Source organism: Cygnus olor, chromosome 2 (genome assembly GCF_009769625.2).
Source record: "Cygnus olor isolate bCygOlo1 chromosome 2, bCygOlo1.pri.v2, whole genome shotgun sequence".
NCBI classification, from domain to species: domain Eukaryota; kingdom Metazoa; phylum Chordata; class Aves; order Anseriformes; family Anatidae; genus Cygnus; species Cygnus olor.
Window position 1 is genome coordinate 88,797,174 of NC_049170.1, and position 14,978 is coordinate 88,812,151.

General features: G+C 34.8%; 1 long non-coding RNA gene across 1 annotated transcript; it reads left to right on the forward strand.

Annotated features, from left to right (window-relative positions):
- Window positions 1-4,312: 4,312 nt before the first annotated feature.
- LOC121065334 lies at window positions 4,313-8,694 on the forward strand. Its single transcript, XR_005816998.1, has 3 exons — window positions 4,313-4,403; window positions 7,392-7,513; window positions 8,616-8,694. It is a non-coding gene; the product is annotated as an uncharacterized LOC121065334 (long non-coding RNA).
- Window positions 8,695-14,978: the final 6,284 nt, after the last annotated feature.

Here is a 14,978-nt window from a genome sequence, read left to right on the forward strand (position 1 = left end):
GTTGCTGGAGTTCTATTAGGAATTCATAAGCAACAACAATTAAGATTTATGACAGTCTGTGAATTCATAATCCTGCAATCTTTATTCAGTTTTCACACAGAAGGTACCATTGGTGAGTGTGGCAACCCAAAATTGGATTATAGTAAACAGTTACATTAGTTTCATCTCTAAGGTCTGTTCCGCAGACAATGACTGTTTATCCCTCTCCTAAAAAGAATGAAGAGCAGCTCTGTCTCTCTCTCTCTCTTTCTTTCTCTCTCTCTCTGGTTATATTGCTTTATTTGATGTGAACAGTTATTTTTGGAAAGACATAACTTGTTTTGGAAAAGAACCCTTCTGATGTGACTTTATTTGGCAGATGAGAAGCCTCTCCTCTCCTGCTGTAGGTTGCTTACCGACAAAGTGCCAGAATAATACATATATCTATTTATCCCCTTGTATTTGATAGGATGTAATGTTTTTGCACTAATCCTATTTAGACAGTGTCTCTTACAGCAGACTAGAACTTCATGTAGGCAATAGCAGTAAAGGTAATGACCAGTCATTCCTTTCACCACTTATATAGTGTATAGAAATGATAATGTCAACGTGTGAAAAGAACAAGTCCATATACCAACAGTTCTGAATGAGGTTAGTGTTTAAAAGTACACAGTATAGCAAGATCACAAGACAAGCCACCTCCACCAGAAAAATAATAGCTATCTTTTAAGATATATTCAGCCTCAGGTCTTCTCACTTCTGAACTTTGATACAGTTTTGCTAGTTCACAGTGAAGTGTTAAATATGGACTTTTCAACAGCTAAGATGTTCTGTACAGGAGCATTGCACGGGATGTCACTATTCACAGTAGTCTGTTTTGTAGACCACCACTTTGGATCATAAAGACTGTTGGGAAATGTGAATAGAAATGGAACTATTGCAGTGGCATTTCTTAAACTCTTGGGAGTCATGAGGTCAGAAGATTGCCCTTTTCAGAAAGCTAGGTGGGTAGGTAGGTGTCAACTCATGTTCTAGTTGCGAGGGAAACCTTTGGAGTTTTGTTCTTTTCTCCCACCTATGTAAGATTATCCACAGATAATTCAGGATCTTGTTATATTCAGTAACTGAAAAAGGTGAAACTGGAGTTCTGAAGAAATTTTCACTGGTCAGTGCAGTTCACTAGTGCAGTGCAGCTTACTGATCCGTGTTATTTCCGGCATTCCTAAGGACAAAGTGTGGTTCAAACTTTTCTGGTTACAGTTCACAAATTAATCATGTTACTGAACAAATTCCACCCCCCACCCTCAATCTTCCCTCCCTTTGCTGTATTTGTTTTGGTTTCTTTTCAGTCCTCCTAACTAGTTGATAAACCACAAGATTTGAAGATTTTTATAAGTCTGCAGCGCGGTTTGGAGGCTGTTTTTTTTTTTTTTTTTTTTTTTCACTTTACTTTTTCAATGGCTTGCAATTTCACAGTTACCATGTTCTGCATTAGTCAGACTTTATCATCTGCATCATGCAAAGACATGTTCTGAGTGAAAAATTTTCAAACAAATTGCAGTGCACACAAGTCATGCCTTTGTCTTAATGATATACAGTAAAATCTCTAACAGCATATCCCTAACAAAGTTTTGTAATTAAATTGTGCAAGATGGCTTCTCATTAATATCATTGGCCTAATTACAATGACAAGTACCAGTAACATTTTGTTAGTGTTAGATTTTTGGTACTGTCATTTGGTACTGTTTCATCATAGAGCTATCATACGGTAATGACCACAACTTTCTGTATTATTGCCATATTCTTGTCATATTCTTCCACCTGGAAGACCTTCTGAGTAATGAGTACCTCTTTCCAAGCTGAAAGGAGGGCTTTATCATTTGGATAAATCATCTTAGTCCTTACGGTATTTTTTTTAGACATAGGTATTCATGAGCTAATAAGTGATTAACAGTGCTATAACCAGAATTATATTTTAAAATGAATAGTTGCATGATCTTTATTCATTAATGAAGTGAAGGTTTGCTAAAGAAAAAAAATAATATATATATATATATCAGAAGTGTCTGCTGAAAACAGCCTTGATTTTAAGAAGGTAAGGACAGAGAAGGTAGACCTCCTGAGAAATTACCAGTGGGAGATGATGACCAAGAGAGTTCTTCTATGTACTGCTTGTTTTCCTTTTGAAAATATTTATTTCTGCGTTTTCACTCCTTATGAGAGACATAGGAAAATGTTTTGGTAATATGAAATAATTAGATTACTTCTGTGGGGAAGTAGTGTGGAAAGAGTTCAAGTTCTGACTCTCACTCCAGTAAATTGTATAAGCACTTGTGTAACATTAAGTGTATTCCTTACACCCTCCCATGACTCTTAGCTGCATTCATGGCCTTAAAGCTAATCATCTTCTTTTGTTCAAGGATACAGGAAAAATATATAATTTCTATTCTAAGGAGAGGTAACACCTATGGTCTACATTGTATTGACAGAGCCCCAGAGATTGATGAGTAACTAGAAGTTGGAGGCACCACAGGGTTTTCAGTTCATGTTTTTCTTTTAGCTTTTACCTAAGCAATGTCATCTATATTCAACAAGAAGAGGCTCTGAGATCCAATACATTGATTTTACACCTGAGTACCCAGCCTGACCAAAGTTTCAATGACGGTCTTTATTCTCTTTTTCTATGTATGACACATTAGCTGAAAGAATTATCCATGGTTTTGTCATTTAATGAAAATGAATGTCAATTAGGAAAGCTCTGAAAAAAATATGTGGGAGTTTGACAAAATATTCCATTCTAAATTCCCTCCTTTCCTTTCCTTTCCTTTCCTTTCCTTTCCTTTCCTTTCCTTTCCTTTCCTTTCCTTTCCTTTCCTTTCCTTTCCTTTCCTTTCCTTTCCTTTCCTTTCCTTTCCTTTCCTTTCCTTTCCTTTCCTTTCCTTTCCTTTCCTTTCCTTTCCTTTCCTTTCCTTTCCTTTCCTTTCCTTTCCTTTCCTTTCCTTTCCTTTCCTTTCCTTTCCTTTCCTTTCCCTTTTTTTTTTTTTTTCTTACAATTTTAACTCCATTTATATGGAATTTTCAGAACTGAAGCTTTCCTTTTCAACGTTGTCATCCATATTAACTACATATAGAGAGTAGTGAATTAAAGAGCCCCTAAACAAAACAAAAGGAATGTATGGATACTTTAGACATTTTAACATTAGCAGGAAGAGTGAACATAGTTGCTTTTTATTTTTATCTTGTGTCTGTCTTATCTACTCTGTTCTGTGATTAATAGCTTTATAAATGTCACAAAATTATTTTACACACCTATCATTTATCTTGATCTTTTTCTTATTCAGGTTTTCCTGGAGGTAAAGTTATTTTGGTATTTTAGGCAAGCTGGAGCCATACCCTTTCATGGTAAAAAACAACAGCAACAACAACAACAACAAACATCCAGGATAGAGACACATTTTTGCACACAGCTATTCAACATTTCTTACTGGCTTCTGCATTGGGTATTTGTGTTGGGGTTGCTATTTGCAGTTTATCCTATGTTACAAAATAAAAAAGAATGTGGGGTGAGCACAGGGTACAATGCCTTGTTGTTGTGACTAGTGCGGCTGGCCAGGGAAATACTGGGAAAGACCAAGAAGGTACTTGTCCCTTGTGAGCCCCATGCATGTGCATCAAAGTAAAATTCTTGTAGTGCCTGCAGAGCCATTCAGGAGGAGCAGTCACAGCAAAAATTGAACCAAGCTCAGAGTGGAAGGCGAGGCAGGGTGTGCTGAAGGTGCAGGAAGCTTCTGCACAGCAAAGTCTCACAGGTGAGATGAAGAAAGTAATTTTGGTTTGCAGCAGAACCCCCAGGGTCCCCAGAGTGCCTCAATACTTGCTGGACTGACTGCAAGGTCAAGGAAGAAAGGAAAGAATGGAGGGAGCGATGGAGGGAAGGAAAGAAAAAGTAAACAGTGCTATGCTGACAATATTGACTAAGTTGATAGAGAAGAACATTAAAACAAAACAAAAACAAAAAAACACTAAAGCTTTCTCATTTGGGGACCCCAACATGTTAGCATGGGGGCAAAAATAAACAAACAAACAAATAAGGTGGTCTTAATGTTCACTTCACAGGAAGCCCCATCAGCCTACAAAAAAAAAAAAAAAAAAAAAAAAAAAAAAAAAAAAAAAAAACCTTGTAGTTTCCAGATATTTTTCTTTATCATGGTGTATTGCATTATTTCTCCATAAACCCCTCAAACTAAGGCAATCTTTTTCTCTTTTTTTATAAACAAATATAATCAAATGTCTGGGAATTCTCCATTTCTTGGATCTTTTTTTCAGGACACTTGAAGAGATTGTGTGGGCTCTCTCCAGGGAGTCTGTCGAAGACATGAAAACACAGCCAGTATTGTCATGCCGCCACTTTTCATGGTGTTATTGTGAGTCTCAAAACATATGGTGTTTTTCTTAAAGCTTCAGTTTCTGGAGTAATGACTGTTAGCTGTTTACTTAGGTTATTTAATATCAGCCATTGTGATTTTAATATTGAATAGTTTTACAGGCCGTAATATGTGTGAGGCAGAAACCCATCAAATTTTGTTTTTGCAAGTGAAGAACCAAAGCCATAGCAAGATTAAGAAGTGTAAAGTAACACATGAAATCTGTTACATGAACCCAGGTTTTTCACATCCTCTAGACTAGTGTCCAAATTAATAATTTATATTTTATTCAGTTTTCATGTAAGATAACAAGCAAGCAGAAGACTAGGGTATTTTGATCATGTAATAATGACAGAAAAATTTACATCTAAAATGTTAAGGCTATAAAGAGAAGTAAAACAAAAGATTATTTCTGCTTTATAGCATTTAAACAATTCTCAGGCTGTTCAGTAATTCTGTTATTCCCTTCAGTATGTGAAAAAGAAGAGTTTTTTAAAGAGCATCTTCACTGCATTCCTTCTGGCATCCCTTCATGATCAAAGACCTTTTGTACTTTGTGACCAGAGTATGATATGATACAACCAACCATTGCCATATGTCTTATTAAAAATATAATAACCAGTATGTTCAAAGCTTAGCAGGCCAGTAGAACAAACTGATAGACTTTGAACTGAATGACAAGGACATGGTTAGACCATTTCTCTTCTGGTCCAGGAGAAGATGACCTTCCAAAAGTCTTCCAGCATGAGGACACTGGCTTGCTACTATGGTCAGTCCCCCCTTCTATGTGAAAAGGCTTGATCCCATCAAAGAAAACAATCTCCTGAGGATACTAAGAAATATTTCCTTTAAGAAAGGCAATAAAGTACTTAGCAATCACCTTTTGGCTTGAGCCCTCTTTCTTAAGAATATATAAGTTGTCATGCTAGATCTACTGTACCCCTTCCCTCATACGGGAGGTATAAGGAACCTTGAAGTATATAATCAGAGGAAAGCTGCACAAGAGCTTGCATGAATTTCAGGGGCAGAATTAATACAGTGATACAGGATCTTGTGATCCAAAGTACTTTGAGCTCAATACAGGTTCTGTGTTTGCTTACTTTTGCCATTAACTTTTGCAGACCCAGTGCAAAGCCAGTAGAAGTATTGTTTCTGCCCTTCCAATCCAAGATTATCTTGGATGGACATATCTTAAATCCAGACTAAGGGAATGGGACCATTTGGAAACCCATCTGTTTAGTGACACAGAAAGTCCATGCTATTTCCCTGAGGTTTTCAGCTGCTTCTTATTCATCCTTTTCTGTTCTTTTACTGATGCACATTTTATTTGACAACCTTGGCCCTAACTCACTTGACTGAACAATTAAAAGGCACATTTCATAAAGGAGATAAAATATATTTTAGTCAGTCTTTTTTTTCTTTCCTGTTTTCAGAAGTATGTTATATTGCTGTCCACCCACAACTTAATAGTGGTTGGAAATGTACTCCACCTCTTCATTCCCAATTCAGTAGTCCCTTAACAGGCTTTTTCTGCTATCCTGGTCAGTAATCTCACATAAGAAGTCATTTTTAGGTCTCTCTCCCACAAGAACCATTCTTACTAACAGCAGCTGCTGAGCAACTTAGCTCTTTTGCAGCATACTCTAAACATCTAATCTTTGTAACATCCCTGTTGCTGGAAAATCCTGAACGATAGGTTTCTTTTTTATGTAGGTGAAATTGCAACACTTTATGTCTTCAGTTCTCCCACATCCGTTTCTCCTTTTATTGAAAGAAAAGATCCTACAACAAATAGCCAATATTCAGTGGTGTTCAAAAAAGACAAAAAAAAAAAAAAAAAAAAAAGGAATCTGGTACTAGAAATCCTTGAGCTGGAACACTGGCACAGGGATTACTTGCTGATGAAATATGCATACATAGCAAACTGCATGAATTCAGTTTCCAGTTCTCCTCAAAGTGAGTTAGTAAAAGAGAAGGGCAGGGAACTGGGAAAAAACAACAACAACAAACATTATGGAAGCCTGTGACCTTCCAGTGAGGAGCTAACTATGGAGCTTCTGACAAGATAATTTCCTTCCTGATTATGCTTGAGAGATGATATGTGTTAGGGGAAAAATCTAGAAATGCTGAACCGAAGAAGCACATTTGTTAACCACTCTGACAGCCCGCTCTCTGATCTTAGAAAATGTAAGCACGCTGAGTATGTCAATGGCGTGATCTGTATCTTGAGTACTCCATATTGCTTGAAAAAAATGTCTCTATGCAAAATAAATTTGTATGTATTAACTGTGGAGTAGGCATCAGAGTCTGCAAGGCCTGGCTTTTAAAAAAGTGTTCATCTTTGACTGAAAGTGAATTACTAATGAAATGAAAAGAAATGGAAGATCACAGTCAATTGTGTGAGTCCTCCTAAAGTCTGTGTTCCTTTTTAAATAGAGGAGTAAAAAACACTGAAAAAAACTCTAGCATTGCTATCAAAGCCTTCCAGCATAACAACTGCTTTACCTACACTGATATTATAGGAAGAAAAATATGGTGACTCTCCTATGTCATATGATGAAATTTCTGAATATGAGTAGTCCAAAGCTTCACTGTGCATTCACCATGATTGAATATATCCCAGAAGTACCATGTTTCTTGCACATGTATAAAATAGTAACCTTTGATAAGCACAGGGTACAGAGAAGTTCAGTTAAAATAAAATTACTGTGGGGAAAGGAGGGTTAAAATATGTTTCCTTAATTGAAAAATCACAAATCCAATGAGAGGTTGGAGGAGATTTCCCTTTTTTACATATATAAGTAAGTTCAGAGTGTTACATAAACTATACATTAAAAGTATTCTTCACACAACAAATTCCACAATCGGTGAAGTAATTTATCGATCTCAAAAATCCAAAGCAACATCAGTTTTTTGAGCTTGGAAATTGATTTATATTTCTGCCTCTTGAATTTATACTTCTTCCTTCTTTCTATGTACAAAACTAAGGTTAACCATGGACTTCAAGGCTGGAGTTGTTTCCTGTGGCAGCTCCTGTGGTGGAGAGAAGGGCTCACACATACTCCAGTTTCACTCCACTACAGGTTTGAGAGCAATGAAAGACTACTCAGGTTAGTGGCTCAATACTTCAAAGAGGAAAAATCTTTTGTAATGTATGCATAATTAATGCTTACCTCATTCAAAAAAAAAAAAAAAGGAAAGAAAGAAAGTAAAACAAAAGTTTTACAAGACTTTGTACATCCTTTCCAAACAGTTAATCCTCATTGTACTTCTGGCACAGCTGCATTTTGGCTGTAAAGAAGATAAAATTGCATAAAATATTTCACTGAGAGGAAAATAGGAAAATCAGTTTTTTAATGCAACAGTCCTTTTAAGTCCTGTTAGCAGCAGTTCACTGTGTTCAGACTAGAGGGGGCTATTTTCTAATGGTATCAAATATATCTCATTTCACTTCTTGTCAAAACAGCCATTCTTAAGAATAAGAGAATTTACTGTTAAGATTGATTTTTCTCTCCTCTTTGACTTGATATAGATTTGCATAATGCTATTCATTATCATCTTCATTTTGACTTTTTAACCTATATGGCCAGGTTCATCAGCTGTTATGTCACCGTGAGAGTTGATCAATCATTTAAGCCAATTTTGTCTGTCATATTAATTGTTGACAAAGATTAACTGCCTTAAATTGGAATAATATTGTCATGTTCTGCCAGAAGTCACATCTCCCCTTACCCTCCCAGATCTACTTTCAGTACAGATTGTGGCTTGGAGAATGAATTCCTTGTGCATTTTTATCCTAAAAATTTGAAAATGGAAAAACGTCTTTTATATGCTTCTTGCGTAGACAAACTGCAATCCCCTACTATGAGTCAAAAACCAATAGCCAAGATGTTTTCTCACCTATTAAAACGTACAGAACAATGACATGATTTATTATGACTCAGGAAAAAAAAAAAAAAAAAAAAGATTGTATCATACAATAACATCACAGAAGGAATAAGTTTTTGACTCCTATTTGTCCATTGGGAAAGCCCTGCTTGAAATAGCTTCTTGCCTACATAACATCTATTTATGATTCCTTTCATGATATAGTAGTGTGCTCATGAGTAAATCTACTTGTATTTGGTGGGTAGCAATAGGTTTATTTCTAAGCAGCTAAATTTTTCTTAAATATTGTATGTGTTCCCCGTTTCTCTGGTGACCTCACTGGAGAGATGCTGAGAGAGTCTTGGAGATGCCTGCAAAGGAGAGCTATCACAAAGTATAATATCAGAGAGAAACACTTTCTGGTAAGTACATACTTATCCAATATCTTAAAGATACAAATCCTCAAGCTGGGTTATTTAATGACACCTTCAGACAGAAATGGGGAAAAAAAAAAATCACTATGACTGTATACATTCTTGCAAAGGTCCAGTTGGATACTACACTTCTCTGTGCCCTACGTAGCTTTGTAGGAGGGTGAAATGGAGTTGTCCAGGGACAGTTACCCAGGCAAGAGGGTTACTGCTTGCAAAGTTGGCAGGGGTTTTCAGTAGAACAATAGAGAGTAGTATGAGTGGAAGACCTTGAACCATCTGTGGGGGTTTCAGACATTTTAGAGTTCTCACTTTCAGTTTAGGAAATTCCTTTACTCCTTTGATTGAGTTCTCAGGACACTTCAAACTGATCCTGACTCCCTGTAAGCAAGAAACACAGCTCATAGGATTTCAATCAGTTTGAATCACCCACAGGTAAATTAGTGAAAGTCACTTGAAACTCCCTCTGAGAAATCTCTGCTTTCAGAATTAGCAGTCTTTCATTTATTTCTTTTTCCTATTTTTTTTTTTTTTTAAGAAATGTTGAATTTTGAACAGCTTCTGAACAGCTTCCATGAAGATAATTTACATGTTGCTGATTTATTAGGGAGAAAATGAACAAGAAGTCATCTGTACCTTGTAATACCTGATGTCACAGAGAAGTCTGGAGCTAGACTAGGAGAAGGTAGCAATTCCAGTAAAACAGTGAACGACACCAAGAGTACTTGAATCCTCTATAAATCTTTACAATACTGTATTTATAAATTGAGATGGACATTATGAAAAAATAGGGGACTATAACATGAAAATTCTCTCTTTTTCCCTTTGCTTTCAACTCAGATAGCATTTTTACTATGTTGAGAGGATTCACAATCTATCAAGCCTGATGAATGTCTCCCTGTCTCCAACAGAGAAACAGGTGGTATTTGTTTAAAAGGTGGCATAATTCCAAAATATGCCTATTGCAAGAGCTGCTGAACTCTGACAGAAGGGAGTGTGAAACTTAATTAACTATGGATGCCTCTTCCCAATACTTACTCCTACAATTGAGTTCTGTGATGAGTTTGCTGTTATTCATAGAGCTGAGTGACAATGGGAACTCTTCCCCATGGTGAATTTTGATATCTAAAAATGATAGTTAAAAACATTTTTCCATTTTTCTTAATTAAAATTTTGAAGAATTTTCAGAATAAGCTCAAAATTTCTCATTGAAACTTTACACATGTAAATATCATACATTGTAACAGTCAGAAAAATAAACTTAAATGAAAAAGAGAGGTTCATTTCCCTACAATAATTCCAATGGCATTGATACAATCCCATAATTCATTTTATTTCACCAGTAACCACTGAGAAATTCTGACTGCATTTAAGTGTTTGTGAATAACTCAGACTGGCAGTAATGTCCCAGTCTGCAAACTCTTCCACTTTAAATATCTCAAGCTTTTCTAAAACCACAGTGTTAATACAGTATGAAACATTTTTATAGTAATATAATATATACTTTCTGTTCTCACTTTTTTGCTCTAATTCTAATACAAGTTGTAATGATCTTCTGAAAAGGAAAATATGATTGTTTTAAAAAGGTAAGGAGGCAATGCCTTTATTTCAGTGAAGAGTGTCTGAGGTTCTAAAACTGTGCTTTCCCTTGAAGAAGTTCTTTTTCTTTTCAGATAGTGGATGGTTATCAGATAATATAAAAAATAAACAGTACAGATTATGTTTCCCTAAAACCTTATATTATATAATCTTTGTTTTAGCAGAAAGGCACTTTTGAACTGTTGGAATAGTTGTAGAGTCCAAATCACAATGCCTTTTTAGAATCTTAAATTGATAAGCATGTGTGACAAAATTCTGCTGGAGTAGTGCTAATAAACTTTAAATACCTAAGAGTGAAATGTCTTAGCTAGCCATGGAAAAGTCATGTTTCAGAAAGAAAACAACACCAAACCAAACCAAACCAAACCAACCAACCAACCAACCAACCAACCAAAAACAATGCAGAGGTTGATTTCTAACACTTAGGGAATACTTTATGAAGCAAGATGGATCACTCAACTGTGTGTCTCTTTCTATCCTCTAACTATAAAACCAGTCTAAAAAAACTAGTTTTGGCTTAAATGGATAGCTTTTAAATTCACAGTGAAAACAGATAAATCTTACATTCAAAATTCAAAATGCTTACTTATATTCAAAATATTTATTTTCATATAGTGTAGGTTTTAAACTACCAAATGTTTTAACTTTTAGTTTTTTTGAACAATTTTTTAACATTTATTTTCTGAATAAATATTTTCTGAATAATTTTTCTGAACATTTATTTTCTGAAGAAAATAAATTATACTGGGAATTTTTACCTTCAAATACTGTTGAGATGTACATATAATTTTTTTTAACCTAGATAAAAGTATTTATTTTCACTCACGCCACTACATAGTTTTTCAAAGTAGCTAATTAAGAATAAATTAGGCCTAAATAAAATGTAGTCACAAGCAAAGTAGTCTAGAGTTGATAATAAAATATACCACTTAATTTTACACTGGATATTTTATACAGAAAGTATGTCCTGAATAAACAAGAATCAGAATGATTTATATTTATATTGAAGCTATTATACCTACATCAAAGAAGGCAGACTTTGACAATTAGCTAGAGTTGTATATGGCATCAAAACTTTCTTTTTTCCTAAATTTATCAATTTAAGAAATATAGAGATCAGAAGGCAAGCATATGGATGTTGATAATAAAGATATGTGTTGAAATACAATGTGCATGTAATTTTTAATCCACTGTTTGGCAGATTAACTGAAGCTAATCCCTTACATTTTTATACAATAAATTTCCCAGAAGTAAATAATTTAATTGTGTTTTCTATTGTTAAGTTTTTATTTTGACTCTGAAAGGAGTGAAGAACAAACTGCAGATAAATGCAAAAATTAAAATAAACTTCAGATATTCTTCATCAACTTGTCAATTGTTTGTGACCCACACTTCTCACACTTCTTATTGCACACATTTACAGCACATAATCTGAACATTTCCTAAGCGTTTCCTAAGTGTTGCTAAGAGAGGTTCATTGAAAACAGAATATAAAAGTCCGGGAAAAACATCTCACAAATATAAAGTACTTTTCACTTATACTAATCTGCTTAAGAAATGTTACAAAAAAGGGTTGCACAAACAGACATATAAACAAATTGTTACCTGTACTTCAAAGAACATTTAATTTTCACTTGTATTACTAATTACACTGCTTTGTAGTTCTATAATGCTTTCCATCTGAGTGTTTGAAAGGACTTTGTAATTAAGAATGAATTACTGAGAGTAAGAAAATCATGTTGCTCTAGAAATTCTGTAATATTGTACCAAAATATTTTATAAGAGTGTTTTCTGAAGGCAACAGTAGATCAAGAACCATGAGTAAATGACAGATAAAAAGATTTATAGATATATCTTTTCAGTCTTTTTGGTTGACCTTAATTGAGATCATCTGTTTTAAAAAATGATATAAAATATTTCACTTTTGCACTCCTAGATCCATCTAGGAGTGTGAGAGGGGAGGGGACACATCACAGTGCGGTTGTTAGAAAAATATGTTGTGACAGCAGACTTTGAAAAATGTGTTCAAGTGAAAATTTGACTATACATCTGACTGTAACAAGTCATGGAAAAACAAAACAAAACAAAACCAAAACAAAAAAAAACAGTAAGTTAAAAAATACTAAAAATTTCCCTGACACCTAAGTCAATAGAGCTTAGTTACCAGACTTTAAAAATGCTTTCAGCTCCCACACAGCAGAGAATATAACAACAGGCTTAGTTTTATGAAGGCAGCTGAAAACAGGAGAGTCACTCAGCAATAACTGGCAGAAGGCTGGGCTGGCATGGGCTTTGCTGTTAGTGATGACCAACAAATAGAGAGAACACAATTTGAGCTTTATATCTACAGTTCCTACCAGGAAGTTGTCATATAAGGGAAATGTACATTCATAGATCTATTTGTACACATGCGCACATTTACGTATATGTATGTGAACACAGGTGCACGCAGACACACATATAAAATGTTCAAGCTAAGAGGCAGATGTCTGCAATGCTACACAATATTCTGTAGGAAAAAGTATGTTGAAACTGTTAGTTCTCCCATACATGTACAATTCATATGCTTAGTCAACTGTATGAAATGGGCAGAGAGATTGTATTACTGCAGGTTGGTATAAAGCATACTTCTATAAAAAGTATAGTTCTTTTTTGTAAACTGTCTTTACAAATAATAGTTACTTGTACTTATTATGTTGAATTACATTTGTTAATAGTAGTGATAAACCGATTTCTAATTCATGAAGTATAGTAGTAGTAACTATTGAAGTTACCGATATAAACTTTTTAAGTCCAAGGAGATCACTGAATTTCTAAGACCAACCTTGTATAGAGTAATGCATGGAGTTGTAAATTTTAATACCATTAATACTATATTTAATACTATATTTTTCTGGTGGTAATTTATTGTGCAATCATATTTTCAGCAAATTTCAGTAATTCCTGGGATTTACAGGAAAGCACAACTTTTTTACTCCGATGTAAAAATTCTGTGTTATGTAAATTGTCATTTGCATTCTAATCTGCAATTTGTTGTGTTTTTTGTTTGTTTTATTTTTCTTTTGTTATTTCTGCCACTAGATTTTATTTTTTAAGAAAATCAGGTAGCAGTCTTGCAGAAATAACTGTTCACATAGGCTTAGGGAATATTATTATTTTTTTTAATGTCTGTTACTGTTTGTGTGCATACATGCATGTGTGTGTATCTATTCTTGTATGAACCTGCCAAGATTGTCTGGCTGCAAATCACAATTTACACATCTTAGGGATTGTCTAGTGACTGAAATAGCTTTTTTTTATTAATATATAAACTTTCCTATTTAATGTATTTATTATCAAGTGATCTGGTAGTGGCTTTCTGATAATTTTGCTTGACATCTTTCATTATAGATTATTCGGAGGAATGTTTGGAGAAATTCTAACATCTCTAATGTTCGCCAACTCTATCAGAAATTATATGTAGAAAAAGCCTATGTGTTTGAGAAGTGTCTTTTCTTTTCCTTTGCCATTCTGTTCAGGTGTGGTTGTGATATAATCAGCATGTAAAACTGACCAAGATAATAATTGAACATGAATATCCTAATCTAAGTGTTGGGCTCATGCCAATGCCTTGGCAACAGTAACAATGGTAAGTGATGAACTAGAAATACATCAGTGGCTCAGGAAGGGACATAAGAATATAGAAGGCTGAAAGGCTCTAACCAGTCTTTCATTTCTAATTCACACCCTTGAGCATGGCATCATGGGAACTGTTAGGAACACATACAAGGAGGGAAAGAAAAGTGGGAAGAAGTGGTCTGTCCCAAGTTATGTATTTAAGTCCAAAGTCCAGCGGTAGTGCCTCTTCTCTATCCCACCCTTCACACTCACCACACACACCAGTTTACATGTTACTGATAAACTGCTCCAGCCAATAGTTGACATACTGAGTTCTGTAATTTAAGAGGTAAAGAGGATGATGTTCACTCTTTTGATGATGCTCAGGCAGGAATTACTATCACTAAGCACAGAATAATTGAGGCTGAAGGGACCTACTGAAGGGTCTGCAATGGATCAACCCTCTGCTTAGGGCAGATATAACTTTGAAGTCAAATCAGGTTGTCCATGTCAAGGTCAAATTTTTCCAAAGATGAATCACAGAATCACAGAATGTTAGAGATTGGAAGGGACCTTGAAAGACCATCTGGTCTAGTCCCCCAGTTAGGGGAATCCATTAAGTTAGGTATATTTATTTTTAGCCCTTCCCTTTCATGAAGACTCTTAATTCAAGTAATTAGAAGCTCTATAATGAAAACCTAAACTGGAAAAGATAATAATTAGATAACAAAGTCAAGCATGCCAAAATAAGGAACTGACATATTTAGAGTTTTCTGCAAAATTGTAATACTATCTCCCTGGGTATCAGGATACATCAGGTATGTGATCACATGATCTTACAACTCCCACTCTCACCCAGCCTCCTAAGTTCATTCAATGTGTAACGTAGCACAAAGAGGAAAAAATAAATAAATAAAAGTAAATTACACAGACATATTTTCTCTGGTATTTTCTCCCTATCAAGAAAAATGTAATAACTTTCGCAGTGCAAGCTAATTTATTTTGTAATAATAGTTGTACTTAATAAGCAATAATCAAACATGGAACCATTTATGCATTGTTCCTTCTATGAAAAGTATGA